Source organism: Aquarana catesbeiana, linkage group LG06, assembly GCF_042186555.1.
Source record: "Aquarana catesbeiana isolate 2022-GZ linkage group LG06, ASM4218655v1, whole genome shotgun sequence".
NCBI lineage: Eukaryota > Metazoa > Chordata > Amphibia > Anura > Ranidae > Aquarana > Aquarana catesbeiana.
This window is the reverse complement of record NC_133329.1, coordinates 402,408,583-402,426,034: the sequence shown is the minus strand read 5'-3', so window position 1 is coordinate 402,426,034 and position 17,452 is coordinate 402,408,583.

Below are 17,452 nucleotides of genomic sequence, written 5' to 3'. Positions count from 1 at the left end.
AATGAATGGGCAGCGCTTCCAAAGCCGTTGAAAAGCTCTTCCGAAGCGCCGCAAAACACTGGAATTTTTAACCCCTTCTTTGGCGTCAAAAGCACCCCGCTAGCGGCCAAAAAGCACCACTTAAACAGCGCTAAACGCCTCTAAAACCAGCGGCGCTTTAGCGCTAACGCGCCCCCAGTGTGAAAGGGGTCTTAAAGTGGTTGCAAACCCTTTTGTCTTACTTTTATCTATAGGTAAGCCTAGGATAAGGCTTGGGAGTCACGCGACTCCGGCCAGTCACAGAGCCGGAGTCCGCGGCCCCGGAAGGAAGAGAGGCGAAGATGGACGCGGCCTGCACAGGGGACAGCGCGGGCTTCGTTTGCGGGTAAGTGTCATCTAATGGGCAAGTATACGATGCATACTAGACCATTATGCTTTTAATTTGCAGGCCTTGCGGTTAACAAAAGAGGAAGTAAAACCCATCAGGGTTTACTTCCTCTTTAAGGTGAGGTTGTGGAAGACACTTTCATGTCACAGGTCATACACCATGGCAAGACGGAGCAGACCAATGAGACACAAGGTACTTATACCGCATCAGCAAGGTCTCTCCCAGGCAAAGATTTCAAAGCAGACTGGGGGGTTCTAAAATGTGCTGTTCAAGCTCTTTTGAGGAAGCACAAAGAAACGGGGAACGTTGAGGAGCGTAGACGCAATGGTTGGCCAAGGTAATGCAGCCGATGAAAGACACATCATGCTTATTTCCCTTCCACATAGGAAGATGTCCAGCAGTGCCATCAGCACAGAACTGGTAGAAAACCCGTGAGACCCGGGTACACCTATCTACTGTCCGGAGAAGTCTGGCCAGAAAAGGTCTTCATGGAAGAATTGTGGCCAAGAAGCCAAACCTCCGACATAGAAACCTCCCTGCGGATGGAGAGCAGAGCTGGAACCATCTTACATTGCCTGGTTTAGTTTTGGTCACAGTAAGTCGGCGCCCTGCGTGCGATCAGTTGGCATTTTTCTGCGGCTCTCACAGCAGTCGCACGATCGGGATCTCGTCCCGGTCGTGGCTATCGGTCAAAAGCCGTGACCTCAGGCTGTCATGGATGCATATGTGCATCAGCTGGATATTACAGGCCACTTTTCTTGCTGCCACATATATGCGTTATGTGGTCAGCAAGAGGTTAACATTAAGGCTTCATTTAGACGTGCGGTTGGGAGGCAAAAATGCGTGGTTGAGCTGCGCTTTTTCCGCCCCCCCCCCCCCCCCCCCGCCAACCCCCCTCCTTAACCCCTTTAAGCCTAGGCCTTTTTCTGACACCTTTTGCTTACAAGTTAAAATCAGTATTTTTTGCTAGAAAATTACTTGAAACCCCCAAACATTATATATATATATATATATATATATATATATATATATATATATATATATATACATACCGTATATACTCGAGTACAAGCCAAGTTTTTCAGCACATTTTTTTGTGCTGAAAATGCCCCCCCTCGGCTTATACTCGAGTCTGTGTCCATCTGCAGCCTCATGCGCCTGATCTCCCGACGCTGTGACATGCAAGTCAGTCTAGTCAGCGGCCAGTGTAACAAAGCCCCGCCTCCGCCTCCTCCTCGTCCCTCGTTCGTGACGGAACACTGATTCATTTCTTCCAAGCAGTGAGTCAGAGTCCCGCCTATCACAGGCGAGGATGAGGAGGAGGCGGGGCTTTGTTACATTGCACGGCCGTCGACTAGACTGACTGTAACAAAGCCCCGCCTCCTCCTCATCCTCGCCTGTGATAGGCGGGACTCTGACTCACTGCTTGGAAGAACTGAATCAGTGTTCCGTCACGAACGAGGGACGAGGAGGAGGCGGAGGCGGGGCTTTGTTACACTGGCCGCCGACTAGACTGACTGCATGTCACAGCGCTGGAGATCAAGGTACATGAGGCGGCAGGGAGATGGACACAGTGAGGCGGCAGGCAAATGGGCATTGTTGACCCCCTTTTCCACTTACAGTAGCTGCGCATTTCTCCCCCTAGGCTTATACTCGAGTCAATAAGTTTTCCCATTTTTTTGTGGTAAAATTAGGTGCCTCGGCTTATATTCAGGTCAGCTTATACTCAAGTGTATATATATATATATATATATATATATATATATATATATATATATATATATATATTAGCAGAGACCCTAGAGAATAAAATGGAGGTTGTTGCAATATTTTATGTCATTATTTATGTCAATAAATTTTATTTATTATTTATGTCAATATTTTATGTATTTGCGCAGCGGTCTTTCAAATCCAATTTTTTCGGAAGAAATACACTTTCATGAATTAAAAAAAAAAAAAAACATAATAGTTACCCAGATTTTTTGTATAATGTGAAATATGATGTTACGCTGAGTAAAGAGATACCTAACATGTCATGCTTTAAAACTGCGAACACTCGTAGAATGGCGACAAACTACGGTACTTTAAAAACCCCATAAGTGACGCTTTAACAATTTTTAATGATTACCAGTTTAGAGTTACGGAAAATTATCGCTCTCTCTCTCTCTAACGATTGCGGCAATACCTTTCATATGTGGTTTGAACAGCGTTTACATTTGCGGGCGCGACTTACATATGTGTTTGCTTTTTTTATTATTATTATTTATTTATCTATTTATTTTTGTTTACACTGTCCCTTTAAATTATTTTTTTTTATTACTCTCACAATGAATGTAAACATCCCTTGTGACAGTAATAGTCAGTAACAGGTACTCTTTATGGAGAGATCCCAAATCCCTCTTTTGCACTTAAAAGCATTCAAAATGCCAAGTTTGGCTGTTCTGAATACTGTAATTTTTTAAAAATCTGGTGCCTTTAAGACACCAGTATACCGGAAGTGATGCCATGATATTGTTTCCAGGTTACTAGATCCGAGCAGTGGTGGCTGGTGTTTTTTTTTGGGGGGGCGGCAAACAACCACCCCCCCCCTCGGTTGGTCAGTCAGCGGCCCCTCACCCCGGCACTTACCCCATCGGTTGCAGGTGGGCGGGCTCCAAATGGCAGTGGGCAGCGGCCTGGTTGCAGGCTCCTATGGGTGGCGCACGCCTACTGGGCGGCGGGCAGCGGCTGGGTTGCGGGCTCCTATGGGCGGCAGGTTTGGGGCTCCTATGGGCGGCGGGCAGTGGCTCCTGTGTCCTCTCTGCATCACGGTGGCTTCCGCCGTGCAGCTCCTCCCTCCTCCTCCTAGGCATCCAATAGGATAGCCTGTCCTTTCAGCCAATCGCATGATTGGTGTCAAAACCTGCTTCCTGATTGGCCGGGAGGAGGATCAGTGTTACAACAGAGAATATTGATTCACACCTGGGTGCACTCAGAGCGCACTCTCTGCGACCTGAGCCCAACCTATATTGAAGCGATTAAAGCCTCTGGCTCTTATAAGTGCTTCAAAAAAACAGCCCTTCCGCATTGGAATCCATGCGCCAGTGTCCTGAAAGGAGCCGGACGGATGGATAGGGGAGACGGCGATGAACGGGGGGGGCGGAGCCCGTGCGCCCTTAATGGATGGGCCACCCCTGTATCCGAGACCCATCAAAGCCAATTCCGGCTTTGTTCGGGTCTCCAGCCAACCAGCAGTGGGACCTGCTGTGGAAGTTGACGGGAGGGGGATGGGAGTCCCCAACCCCCGCTGCTTGTAATAACAGCCCAGCGGCTGATTAGCCGCATCTGTTGTTATTACAGGAAAGCCGGCCGCCGGCTCTAAAAAAAAACGGTCTGCAAGCTGTGCATCACCCCGCTACAATCCCTTGAAGCCGAAGGCCCAGGGCTGTTTTTAAGGCAGGGCAAAAGGGGCAGCTGCCCTGGGCCCTGTCATTGCTGTGGGGCCCAAAGAAGCTGCCTTATACTTGCCAACTATCCTGGTTTAAATTTCCTCCTCCCTTGAGGATTTAGTCCCATGCTGTGTCCCGATATCTCAGTGTGAAGTGCTGCTACTAATGCTGCTCAGCTCTGCCCTATTGTTGTGTACAGATGACTCACCTGCAGACCCTGTGTTTACATGTAAATTACCGGCATTCATATGTAAATAGCAGCGGCGTTCATATGTTAATAGCGGCAGCTGGTGGCATTGATATGTATATCATGCCCCCCTGAGGTCATATCCACAGTAATCTCTAGCAACCAATCAACTAGCAGAAATCATGTGCTGTAACCTCTAGCAACTAATCAGTGAGCCGTAATGTGTGCTGTAACCTCTAGCAACCAGTCAGTGAGTGGTAACGATACACTTTAACCTCTGGCAACCAATCGCAATAGCTGCCTGATCTGAGTCAGTAAACTGATTTTGAGTCTAGCTGCTATTTATTGTATGTCTCAGAGCAAAACTGCATTGGGGGGGGGGGCAAGAAAAGTTTTGCCCAGGGTCCAATCAATATTAAAGACGGCCCAGCGAAGGCCGCATATTTGCGTTACGTCGGCGTGAAGGGGTTGAGCTGCAATAGGCAGCGGGTGGCTCTGCAAAGTTTATTTGACACGTAGCAACACGCTACACACTCAAGCAAATGGAGAAGCTGGGTGATTGAGTCTTAACACTTCCGAAGAAAACCTATATACTGTATTTCTGGTCGATTATGGAGAAGTTTCTGGCCGCCCGGTCATTCCTCGCCCGGTGAAATTAAAACACAAAATTCGGAGGAAGGAGAAAGATTTGACAACCGAGAGACGTCAGTAGCCCAACAAGTGAGATCTGGCCGGAATAGATAAGACCAAACGCTTCACGAAACAAAACAAAAAAAAGAGCCAGATGTAAAACAGCGGCGAGGGCAGGCGGGCGATGGGGCGAGATCAGACGCGAGGAGAAGTGGATTCGGCTTCTGAGAGGCTTTTAGAACTGATGTTCAGAGAGACAAAACAAAGTGAGAAAAGGCAGCCGAGCCGCCAGACGGGCAAATTCGCAGAGGTGGGTGTCAAGTTTTCAATCAAATACATTTGTAGCGAACTCCTGAGATAGGAAGTATGTAAATATAGCGCTTGCCCCCGGAGGGGCCGCTGGAATTAGACAGGTAGTAGTACAAGTATTACAGAGGACACCAATCACACCAGAGAATAAAATCTCAGTCTAGGGCAGCCGTTCTCAACCAATTCTTAACCCCTTCCTGCCTAGGGGTAAAACAAATCTAAATGCCTAAACACAATTTTGCAACTTTGACATGTGTTAGCAAAACTGTACATGTAGCACCCTGATGTTTAGGCAGGGTGGCTTTTAAATTTAGTTGCCAGGTGATAGTTGCCTTGGCCAATTTTTAGGCGATCAATTGATTTCCCCCTAATTCTGGAATTGCTGCACTTCTCTCTCCTGTCACTAGGTGGCTGGGTATCTGGTGGCATTGGATAAGACGAGGGCATAGCAAGGACAGGTTAGGAATGAATGGGGTGTCTCAGCCAATGGGCAGGGATTTTCCTGGGTCCCTTGTCATGCTGGGAGAGCCTATTTATTTAGGTGGAGTCAGGTGATTGGGGTTCTGTGCCACCTGGACGGCTGTCTGGGTGGACATGTGTCATATTGCCCCGGGCCGCTAGGCCAGAAACCTAAGGCCTATCTTGGGGACATCTGGCTGTCAGCTAGGCTGTCTGAGGACCTATCCAGAATCAGGAGAGCTTCGTAGAGTTAGGACTGCGGGCTTGTAGCCCAACCAGAAGTAACGGTCCTACTGGCCGGGAAACCAGTCCTGGTCGGAGGTAGAGGGGAAGCTGTCGCCACTAAGGGACCATCCACCTTGTTACCGGAGACCACTGTGAGTAAGCTGAGGCCAGACTTCTCGCCAACCGGGGACGGTGAAGAAGTGGAAAAGCTTCAGCAAGTGCCAAGTCAGGGACCCAGCAGGACAGCAGAGGTGACGCTTGTGAAGCATCAGTGAGTGCCAAGTCAGGGACCGAGCGTGTCCGCAGGGGTGAAGCTTGAAGAGTATCTGTGAGTGCCAAGCCAGGGACCCGGCAGGGAAGCAGGGGTGACGCTTGAGGAACATACTGAGTGCTAACAGTGGAAGAGCTCAGGGGATCCAGTGGCTTTTGGATCTGAAGTCTAGTGAGAGAGACTGGGAGCTCGTTGAGTGAAGAACCACATTAAGTGATTGTGGAGTAAGCAGAGAACTGTTCTAGTTGCAAATAGTTGGATACAATTACAGTTACAGTAACTTTTACAAGACGGTTGCCATAGTGGTCCTACCTATACAGAAGTGGTGTCCGGCTGGAGGCCTTCCCCTGTATAGCTGTCTACCTATAAAAGTCTCGGAGTCTGCCAATTAACATTGCATCTACCTAAGGGTGTCTTGGCCCTAACCCTCTCTCCCACAGTTCTGTTTAAGAGACCATAAATCTCTTTTTGCATTCTAAAAGTGTCTGGCGCCCACCTATTCAACTAGTATTTCACCCACAATGCCTTGCAACCCACTTTATACAGAAGGATGGCAGCTGTCCCTAACTCTGGAGGTCACCATTGGGCTTCAGGGGCCCCGGGGTTTTGCTGCATACATATCATTTGTGCCTCCAGGTGGATTATACCGCATTTTTTTATGAGGACAAATTGGGCTTTCTTTAGGTGGTAAATGGTAATGGATATATCCTGATTTTTTTTTTCTTTTATCAAAGAAAAACTGGCCCAAAATAGTAAAAAAAAAAAAATTGAATCTAGTTGTATATTTCTTGTTACTACCATAACCTACCACCAAAGAACAACCCAAATTAAATTCTCCTGCTCCTGACGATCGCATCGATACAGCATATATATATGTACAGCCCAAAAACAAAAGGGCGCATTTTGCTTTTATGTTATCCTACCTAAAACACACTGACACTAGAAAAAAAAATATCCTGTAAAAAAAAAAAAAAAAATACCGACCCTGACCTTGACCTTTTACTCTGACCTTGACCCAAACACTAACCCTGGCACTGACATAAATAAAACCTTGATCTAGGTATTTTGTATTTTATATATATATATATATATTTTATTATTATTTATTTCTTCTATACACAGTGGCTCAAAATATAAAAAAAAAAAATAATGCTTTTTTTTTAAATTTAGCTGTATACTTCTTGTTATTACCATAACCTACCACCAAAGAACAACCTAAATTAAATTCTCCTGCTCCTGACGATCGCAGCATTACCACATATGTGTATATTCAGCCCAAAAACAAAAGGGCACATTTTACTTTTTTTTTTTTTTATCCTACCTAAAACACACTGATACAAAAAAATAAAAATAAAATAAATCCTGTAAAAAAAAAAAAAATATCGACCCTGACCTTGACTTAAATTTGGATATACCCTGTTTCCCCGAAAATAAGACCTAAGGTGATGGTCAGTGATGGCTGCAATATAAGCCCTACCCCCCAAATAAGCCCTACCCTGAAAATAAGACCTACAAGGACTTTAACTAGGGCTTATTTGGGGGGTAGGGCTTATATTGCAGCCATCACCGACAATCACGCTAGGTTTTATTTTAGGGGAAACAGGGTAATTAAAGTGTAAGCTCTGGAATCTGTGCCTTAAAAAAAGTGAGACAAATAAAATAAATCCAATTCCGTCGTTCCAGAACAGCAAGCGCGATCTCTACGGTTAACCGGCAAAGGAATATATATTATATACGAGTCGGCCCGTCTCCACTGCAGAATCCAAAAAAAAGATGAGCATTGTATCTCTCCATAGTCCCGGCACTGAGATCAGAAGTGATCAGCTCAATGTACAGAGATGGGGTGTGACTGACACCCAGGGAGGGAGGGGGAGGGGGACCAGGCAAACTATGAATATAGTGCAGCTTTCTATGCCAGTTGCTGCATGGAGCTCTGCTGCCATCTTGTGGTCAATATTTAAAAAGACAAGGGACAGTTTATTTCCCATTCTCCTATTTACATGTTGTGTATAGTGGGGTCTCCAAATGTTTCAGTAAGAGTTCCAAATATTTGTGAGACGAAAAAAGTCATTTATATAAATGTATGCATCCACCCCGTATATCAGGTGTCCCCATCAGACTTCCTTACATTAGAGTCCCCCCTACATTAGAGTTCCCTTCAAAGTTCTCCCATACATCAGAGTCCCATCTGCGTGTATGGGGTGGCGGCGCCCCTGAGCCTTGAATGGACTAGCTGCCACTGGTTCCTTTCAAAGTCCACCCATACATCAGGGTCCCCATCAGAGTCCTCCTTTGCATCAGGATCCCCCTTACATCAGGGTTCCCATCAGAGTCTCCCCAACATTAGGAACCCTATCAGTGTCCCCCATTTCATTAGAGTCTTCCTTATATCAGAATCCTCCCTTACATCAGGGTCCACCCTTATATCAGATTCCCCATGAAAGTCCCTTCTTACATCTGGGTCCCCCTCAAAATCCCCTGTTACATCAGGGTCCTCCATTACACCAGAGTATTTCTTATGTCAGAATCCTCCATTACATCACAGTACCTCCCTATATGGGGTTCCCCATCAGGGTCCCCTGTATAACAGAGCCCCCCGCCCCCCCTTACAGTATATCAAAGTCCCGCTTATATCAAGGTCCTTTTTTTAAGTCCCTTACATCTGGGTACCCACCAGAGTCCCTCCTTGCATCAGGGTCCTCCTTATGTCAGTGCCCCCACTTACAGCAGGGTCCCCATCAGGATCCCCATATAGGGTCCTCCCTATATCAGAGTCTCCAATTGCACCAGGTTCCCCATCAGATTCCCCCCTTACATCAGGATCCACATCAGAGCCCCCCTCCCTTAAATCAGGGTCCCCATCAGAGCCCCCCTCCACTTATATCAGGGTCCCCATCAGAGTCTCCCTATATCAGGAACCCCATCAATGTCCCCAATTACATTAGAGTCTTCCTTATGTCAGAGTCCCCCCTTACATCAAGGTCCCCTCTCAGGGTCCCTTTTAGAGTCCCCCTTACATCAGGGTCCTGCATTACATCAGAGTCCTCCTTACGTCAGAGTCCCCTTTTACACCAGGCTCCCCATCAGAGTCATCCCTTCATCAGGATCTCCATCAGTGTTCCCCATTACATCAGAGCCTTCCTTATGTCAGAGTCCTCCATTACATCACAGTTTCTCCCAACATCAGATTCCCCATCAAGGTCCCCTGTACATCAGAGCCCCCCCCCTCCCCCCTTATATCAGGGTCCCTTCTAGAGTCCCCCTTACATCAGGTTCCCCCATTACATCAGGGTCCTTCTTATGTAAGAGTCCCCACTTACACCAGTTCCCCATTAGAGTCCCCCCTTATACCAGAATCCCCATCATATTCCCCCTTACATGAGATTCCCCATCAGAGTCCTTCCTTATATCAGGGTCTCCATCAGTATCTCCCTTACATTAATTTCCCCATCAGAGTCCCCCTTACCTCAGAATCCCCATCAGATTCCCCCTTACACCAGGTTCCCGCATCAGGGTCCCCATCAGAGTCCCCCCTTTATCAGGATCCCCATTAGTGTCCCCCATCACATCAGAATCTTCCTTATATCAGAGTTCCCCCTTTATATCAGTAAGTCTGTGTTTTTTCAAAACAACAAGCTCTCTAGCAGAATGTATCAGTTTACACGGATGAAACAAACCATTAAACACTGACAGGTGTGCCTACAATGATCAGCTTTAGCAAAGGCACTCTGCTCACACTCCCCTACATGACCCACACATATGCCACAGTCCCTGAAACCACAAAATATTTATAATGTGTATGTATAGACAAAACATTTCATTTAGCGTTGGGATAGAGTAGGGAAAGGTTAGGACCCCTGTCAGGTTTTTATTGAGGTCTTTGTTCCAGCTGGCTAGATGTGTCATGGTGGTCATTGTTAGAAAGTAATGGGAAATCCGAAATGTTACAGGTGTCACCACACCAGGAGGTGATGATAAATGTTCTAAAGGGGCCACCTGTTCTGGTGACAGAAGTTTAGAAGAGGAATTCTCCTAATTTTGTAGAGATTTCTTCTCACTTCTTGTTGTATCTCCAGGACGGGAAGTTAATGGAAAAAAACGCGACACAAACAGCAAAACAATAAACCGATAGGGGTTTTAAATCATTCCCAATCAAACAAAACAAAAACGTTTTGGTTATACATACACTTTATCTATTCTGCCACAGGCAAGACACACATAAACCCCAGCACAATCAAACAAAATTCTTAGTATATTCCACTCCTCCCCCCCCACCACCAAAAAAAATAAAATCATATTAGCAATAGCTGTTGACCACCATATTGTTGGATGCTGATGGTGGTCGTTAGTGGTCCATCCCATCTGTTGGTGTGGTCTGTTGATCATCCTGATAAGCCCAGTTGACTTAAGGGCTGCACTTAGTTGGCATCATGGCACATATTTGGTGGACCTTCCCCTAGACATTTTGCTATGTATTAATGGTAGTTGGTGGTCCATCCTACCTATTGGTTTGGTCTGGTGATCATCTTGATATGCCCAATTGACTTAGAGGCTGCACCCAGTTGGCAGCATGGCACATCTTGGAGCACCTTCCCCCAGCCATTTAGCTGGATGCTGGTAGTGGTCATTGGTGGTCCACCTTAACAACTGGTGTGGTCTGATAACCATATTGAGATGCCCAACTGCCTTAGGGATTGCACCCAGTTAGGCACCATGATAGATATTTAGGGGACCTTCCCCCAGACATTTTGCTGGATGCTGGTAGTGGTCGTTAGTGGTCCATCCCATCTGTTGGTGTGGTCTGGTGATCATCCTGATAAGCCCAGTTGACTTAAGGGCTGCACTTAGTTGGCATCATGGCATATATTTGGTGGACCTTCCCCCAGACATTTTGCAAGATACTGATAGTAGTTGTTGGTGATCCATCCTACCTGTTGGTGTGGTCTGGCGACCATCTTGATATGCCCAATTGACTTAGGGGCTGCACCCAGTTGGCCCCATGCCACATCTTGGAAGATCTTCCTCCAGGCATTTAGCTGGATGCTGGTAGTGGTCATTGGTGGTCCATCTTAACTATTGGTGTAGTCTGGTAATTAACTTGATTTGCCCAATTGCCACCATGACACATATTTGGTGGACCTTCCTGAGCACACAGGCTCTATGTTTAAGTGTATAAGCTAGTCAACTCTCATGTAACCTAGTTAACTATCCATTGGAAGATTTTCAACACAATACTATGAAGAATGGGGGGGAGGGGGGTTGGCCACAGAATTGTGACAGACATTTTCGGTAAAATCTGATGACAGCCATAAAGGCAGGGCCAAGAAAACATTGATACAATACGCATCCTTGGGTAACAGGCCTACTGCCTAAATTCACATTAGTGTTATCCCCACTTCCTCAGGGAGCCATCAAATAATCAGTTCAGTTTTACATGTACAATACCTTAACACAGCACTCATAGGCATGCGCACAGCGTGTGCCAGGTGTGCCCAGGCACACCCTAATCACCCTGTGCAGGACAGATTCCACCCACTGACCTGGCTCCCCACCCCTTCCCCCTGTACCACTGCCAGCTTCCCTCCTCTCCTTTCCCGCCAGCTGTAGCTGTGGGGATGTTTTAGGATGAATGGGGGAAGGGGCCGGTAAATATGTAATTTACTGGCCCCTACCCTTTCTGAATGAACACATTGAGCGATCGGTAGAGTGTGTTTGAGCTTTTGGGTGCACACCCTAATGCAATAGTCTGTGCACACCTATGACGACATTTCACCACGGTTCCTCCTCAGCTGAGCCAAGTACCAGTTAAAGGATAAGCCACTCACAAATCAGAGACAAGCCCAGTCATTTTTTCAAGACGAACATCTTCATATGTCAGCTGTCAGTACTTTCCCCACAGTGGGCATCCTTTATTCTGTCCCCATTGCTAGTCTTTCCTAGGGCACCAGGACTCCCAGGCATTCCTCAGACAGCTGAACTGATAGAGAGGGAAGAGGGTGCTGTCTAAATGTAATATAAAATGTATTTATTGATGTGAGAGACAATTGGCAACTTACAAAAACTCACTCATTAGTATGTTGGGGTCTCTGGTGGGAATCTTCAGCATAGCAGTACACCTTAGAACAAGCAAACACTCTAGGTGGATTAGTAGAGTCCCAAAACGGGGTGATTGGCGCTGTTCCACTAAAATTCGTCTGATGTGCAGAAACTAGTGTAGAGTGTCAGGTAAAAAATGTGAATAAATAAATAAAAACTGAACATAAATTATTATTTGTAGAAATGATGAAATTACAATCGTGTGAGAAAACTATTCCTCGTGTATATGCGACCAATGCCCAAATATGTATAAAGTGCAACGTGTATTATCACCTTACTGCATAAGGGGTGATCAAGAACAAAACCTTATAGGTAGGTATGAAGAAAGTGATAAGAATTAAAAAAAAAAAAAATCCTTAAAAAATTTTTTCGTAAATATGTGCATAAATGTATACATAAAATGCTAAAATATAAATAACCTTATAATTATAAATGCGCATAAAAGGAGTTTAGAAATAAATCATGAAATCAACAGTCCAAAAAAATTTTTGTCCCAAAAGAAAAAAGAAGCAAAAATCTATAAAACGTTCTTCCTCAAGTGCAAATAGTGAGTCTCTTCAAACACCTAGCAGTGCTCTTAGTGATGTAAACTCCTCCAAACTTCCAAAGATCCCCCAATGTGCCCTCACTCACCGGAAGGATTCACCCCTGCAGGGGTATCAAGCCCATCAGCCGTATCCTGTAGCAATGGTCCCTGGTGACAGTCCACCGTTCGGATCTCCACACCTGGTGTCCCAATCGGTTCCAGTCACTCCCCGCAGACACATCCATATAAAACAAGAATGAGCCCCATCGCGTAAATCCGTAAAAAATATGGCTTTATTAAAAATGTTAATGAAAAAGTAAACAGTGTTCCGCTGCCTGGTTAGCAATCAACCAAGTGTGTTGAAAGCAGAGCGGTGCGGCGTGCGTTCCACCGCTCGCTCCACACCCGGAAGTAAAGCAAAAAGACAAGACGTATGCGTATCACGTGGCCACGCCTTACGCGTTTCATCATCCAGACGTCTAGGTGGATTGTTGAGTAGCCTGTAGAGCCAAGAAAACACACCTGGGTGGCGCCAGACTAGGTGCAGTAAATTAAAGTGTCAGGAAAGGTTTCACCTGATGGTGGTGCTGTCAGACCTTTGGCTTGTAGTACAGGTTTCCACCAGCGGGTGTCTCCTGGCAGTCTGGAACTGTCAGAAAAGGTTTCACCTGCTGGTGGCACTGTCTGATCCTTGGGCGCAGTACTGCGATCCTCTGTACCTGAAACCTGAACCCTGCACCTGTACCTGAACCCTGTGCCCTGTACCTGAACCCGGAACCTGAGCCTGTCCCCCCTGTGACCCTGTTACTTTTACCCTTGCCCTGCAGTCTGATCCGTCCACCTTCTCCCTGTCCTGTTTGCGTCTTGCCCCCATCTGCTGATCTCCCGTTGATGACCCTGGCCTGGCTACGTGTACGATTCTGGTATTCCCCATCTATTGTATATACCTGTTGACTGTTGTTATTTGTGGGTCTCTGTCTGGTAGTTGGTTTGTGCACTGTGTTGTATTAAAGGTTTTTGTATCTATATTCACTTACTTTAAATAAATTACATTATCTCACTTTACATACGTTTGGCTTCCTCTGTTGTCCACGCAATTCTGGTCACACCTGATTCACGACATAAAGGCAGTATTGGCCTAATACAATCGGGTGCATGTATATTAGCAACCAAAAAGAATGGTGCTTTGGATATCACCACGGTTGGTGGCTGACTTTGGGATGTAGAGCTATGAGTCTACTCTGCAAAACTAGCAGCCTTTCTTATCCACAGATCGGGCTGGAAACCGGCTGTGATGGAGGAAACAGAAACCAAGAAGATGGCAGCCAGCCTCATTTGGAACACAGAAGGGGTCAGATATCACTTCTGGGTGATGGGGCTACGCGTTTCAAGGTCTTCCAAGCCTGTTTCTCCTGCCAACTCTATCTGTTCACTCAGAGCCACTTCACTTTCTAAGGAGGTGCTGTGTCAAGTGTCTGAGGCCAACAAGAATTAGCACTGCTTTGTTTTGTGACCATGCAACAAAATCCGTTTGGACGCTACCTTGTCGATCCGTGGTGGGCTGGCAAATATCTCCATTGTGACTTTCCGAACCAGTTCCCAGCTGGTTGTTGCTGCAGCACCCAAATCTTTTAGAGCTTATCCAGGAATGTGTGCGATGGGAATATGGGGTACTTACTTACGAAGCTAACAAGAAGCCACCTCAGATGTTCTAATTGATGTTATGGATTTCTGAGCTCATTACATCATATATGTCACCCATTGCGCCATATATCAACTTTTTATTTATTCCCCAGCCAGGGTACACCACTTGCTTGAAGAGCTACATGGATCTCGTTATTATTCCACGGTGGAATTCTCGATCCTTTGTATCTTATGATAGGTAAAGATTGTCGTAAATTTATTTTATCATAACACCCCCCCACACACACACACACACACACACACCCGAACCGTCTACCTGTATCCTCCCTTCTGTATCTTCCATCAATGAAAAATTTGTAAAAGAAAAAAAAAAATGATGAACGATTGTAATTTTGATTATAAGGAAGTCTGTTTCCACAGAAAAGTGATTAAACTGCTATTTGAAAAGAAAAATATTTCAGATATGATTAAACACTGCGGATGTGTCTGGACCTGACCGGTTTACTAATTCTCCATAAGAATACATAAGACGCGAATCTGAGAAATGTATGTTTTTCTGGCTCGTCGGGGAATGATCAAGGTGATGTTGTCTCTATACCTGTATATACCATGAAATATTTGATGTTATATAATAATAAGTATTAATATTTTATTTTATCCGTTAAAAAATGTAACGTAAATTTAGAGAAGAGAAATCCAAATCCAATCAATGTTTGGGGTGGCCCCCCTTTGCCTTCTTCTAGGTAGACTTGCACACAGTTTTGGAAGGAACTCGGCAGGTAGGTTGTTCCAAACATCTTGGAGAACTAATCACAGATCTTCTGTGGATGTCAGCTGCCTCAAGTCCTTCTGTCTCTTCATGTCATCCCAGACAGACTCCATGATGGTGAGATCAGGGCTCTGTGGGGGCCAAACCATCACTTCCAGGACTTCTTCTTCTTTACACTGAAGATAGTTCTTAATAACATTGGCTGTATGTTTGGGGTGGTTGTCCTGTTGCAGAATATGGATAAGTATCTGCCTGTATTTCTCAGCATTGAGGACACCATTTATCCTGACCAAATCTCCAACTCCATTTGCAGAAATGCAGCCCCAAACTTGTTAGGAACCTCCGCCACGCCTCACAGCCCTTCCCCCAAAAAACTGCCTCCGGCTACAGCCAAATATTTCACATTGTGACTTATCAGTCCAGAGCACCTGCTGCCAGTTTTCCTGCAAAGTTGAGTCGCTTAGCCTTGTTTCCACGTCGGAGGTTTGGCTTTTTGGCCGCAATTCTTCCATGAAGACCACTTCTGGCCAGACTTCTCTGGACAGTAGAACAAAAGGGCCGGGACTTTGCACGAACCACGTGGTTGCAAAAGAATGACTTGATGAATATAAGAAATGTTTATTAATTCATACAAACATAATCTCGATATCTAGTTTAAAACCAGTTAACATGATACTAACATGGAGAGCAATTAACATCACAAGGTTATAATTCCACAATTCATCAAAGTTGATATATATATATATATATATACTGTTGTGCTCATAAGTTTACACACCCTGTCAGAATTTATGATTTCTTGGCAATTTTTCAGAGAATATGAATGATAACACAAAAACGTAACTTTCACTCATGGTTAGTGTTTGGCTGAAGCCATTTATTATCAATCAACTGTGGTTACTCTTTTTTAAATCATAATGACAACAGAAACTACCCAAATTACCCTGATCAAAAGTTTACATACCCTGCTGAGTTTGTCCTGATAACATGCACACAAGTTGAGCTGAGACATCCTCACCTGTGATCTGTTTTCTTGTAATTAGTGTGTGTGTATAAAAGGTCAGGGTGTTTCTGGACTCATGACAGACCCTTGCATCTTTCATCCAGTGCTGCACTGATGTTTCTGGATTCTGAGTCATGGGGGAAAGCAAAAGAATTGTCAAAGGATCTGCGGGAAAAGGTAGTTGAACTGTATAAAACAGGAAAGGGATATAAAAAGATATCCAAGGAATTGAGAATGCCAATCAGCAATGTTCAAACTCTAATCAAGAAGTGGAAAATGAGGGGTTCTGTTGAAACCAAACCATGGTCAGGTAGACCAACTAAAATTTCAGCCACAACTGTCAGGAAAATTGTTTGGGAAGCAAAGAAAACCCCACAAATAACTTCAGGTGAAATACAGAACCCTCTGAAAACATGTGGTGTGGCTGTTTCAGGATGCACCATAAAGAGGCACTTGAAGAAAGATGGGCTGCATGGTCAAGTCTCCAGAAGAAAGCCATTATTATGCAAATGCCACAAAGTATCCCGCTTACAATGCGCCAAACAGCACAGAGACAAGCCTCAAACCTTCTGGCCAGTGGAGTCGGCAGGGGGGGCTCACCGTGGCTGAAGCCCTGAATGGGTCCGGCAAAGCCCAGAGTCTAGAGGGGTCACCGTTCTACTTATAGCCCTGAGCGCCGCCGAGCGGGGACCGATCTTATCCCGAGCGCCGCTGAGTCCCGCCGAGTCACATAGCAGGTCCCACCTTCTGGAGCCTGCAGCGCTGATGGACGTCCCACTGGTCCAATGGTGGGACCACGGGACGTGTGACGTCCATCATAGGCGCTGCAGGCTCCAGAAGGCGGGAACTAAAATGCAGCCGCCGCGTGAGATCCCCGCTCAGCTCTCCTCCCGCTGCCTACTGTGAAGATGGGCGCGCACCGCACACCACGGCTGAGCTGCTGCTGCAGGACACATGAAGTCTCCTGGTCAGGTAGGTCAGTGTGTGTCACTACCGTCAGTGTATGTCAGGAAAGTCAGTGTATGTCAGGTAGGTAAGTGTATGTCAGGTAGGTAGGTCAGTGTATGCCAGGTAGGTAGGTCAGTGTATGTATGTCAGGTAGGTCAGTGTATGTTAGGTAGGTCAGTGTATGTCAGGTAGGTAGGTCAGTGTATGTCAGGTAGGTCAGTGTATGTCAGGTAGGTCAGTGTATGTATGTCAGGTAGGTCAGTGTATGTTAGGTAGGTCAGTGTATGTATGTCAGGTAGGTAGGTCAGTACGTGTCAGGTAGGTAGGTCAGTGTGTGTGTCAGGTAGGTCAGTGTGTGTCAGGTAGGTAGGTCAGTGTATGTCAGGTAGGTAGGTCAGTGTGCCAGGCAGGTGAGTTTAGTGGTCAGCATTGATGGGCACTGGTAAGCCAGGCAGCAACCAGCAAGTGAGCTTACCCCCTGCCACACAACCCAACCACCCAGCCAAAAAACCAAGCACCGCTGCCTCAGCCCCCCCCCCCTCCCCATGCCGGCCTTAGACTTTGGGCTGAAGCCCCTCGTCTTTTTGCCA